Source organism: Dasypus novemcinctus, chromosome 17 (genome assembly GCF_030445035.2).
Source record: "Dasypus novemcinctus isolate mDasNov1 chromosome 17, mDasNov1.1.hap2, whole genome shotgun sequence".
In the NCBI taxonomy this organism is placed as follows: domain Eukaryota; kingdom Metazoa; phylum Chordata; class Mammalia; order Cingulata; family Dasypodidae; genus Dasypus; species Dasypus novemcinctus.
In genome coordinates this window covers 63,558,351-63,559,483 of record NC_080689.1, presented here as the reverse complement: position 1 = coordinate 63,559,483, position 1,133 = coordinate 63,558,351, and positions in this window count along the sequence as shown.

Sequence of the window (1,133 nt, the reverse complement as noted above, 5' to 3'; positions counted from 1 at the left end):
GATCCCAGGGCATGTGGCTTCCTCCAGCACTTCCAGCCTGCCCTGGGGGAAGGCCAGCCAGAGTAGTGCCTTGTCACCCTCAGATCTAGGCAAGATTAGCTACTACTGTGAAATCAATCACAGTCTTAGCAGCTTAAAACAATGTGATTTATCTCAGCTGCTGTGGGTTAGGAGTCCATTTGAGCAGTCTAGCTACATCCTCTGTTCTGAGGTCTGTCACAAGGGAAAATTCAAGGTGTCAGTCATAGCTGGGGTCTCATCTAAAGGCTTGACTGGAGTTGTTACTGGGAAAACTCAATTCCTCTGTGACTCTTTGGCTGAGGGCCTCTGATTCCAGCTGTCTGATGGCTGGAAATCGCCCTCTGTTCCTTGCCACATCGGCCTTTGCATTATGACCACTGGACTAACCAAAGCATGCAAGCCAACAAGGCTCTAGAGTGTGACAGGATGATGAATTTTATGTAACCTACACAGAAGTGACATTCCATTCCCTCTGCTATGTTCTATGGGTTAGAAGCAAGTCACAGGTCCTGCTGGCATCTCGGGAGGGATTCTGTAAGGATGTGAAGACCAGGAGGTGGGGGCCACTGAGCCACCTTAAAAATCACCTAGCATTCATGCTGCTGGAGTTTCCCATAGTTCCCCCTGTTCTCCACAAGTGACTGCTGGCTAGAAGCACTTGTCACAAAGACTTGGAGGTTTAAAATCTTGCAAATCAGTCTACTGTAATACTAAAATCCTGACCTGGTCCTTGGTGGCTAGCCAAATGTGAGTTTTGGGGTCTGACATTGAGTCTCCTGTGCTTTGCTGTCCCTCATTGAAGGCCAGGCCTCTCACACTTTCTGCTGTAGGAGTTGTGAATCTTCATGGTCTCACAGGGATAGACTGTGGGGCCAAATAGTTAATGGTTCTCATTGAATTTCAAGGTGAGTTTGGATTTGGGTGGGTGGAAGGGTATGAGATCTTCAGGAAGAATTTCTGACAGGTTATTCATGTGGAAACTAACATAAAGAAGAAAGAAGTCTTGTTTCTTGTCTGACACTTGAAAAACTCCTAAGGACATGGACTTGTGCCACTTTCTCAGCACCTGTAATCAGGTGGTGTCTGGGAGGAGCTGGACACTTTAAAACTTC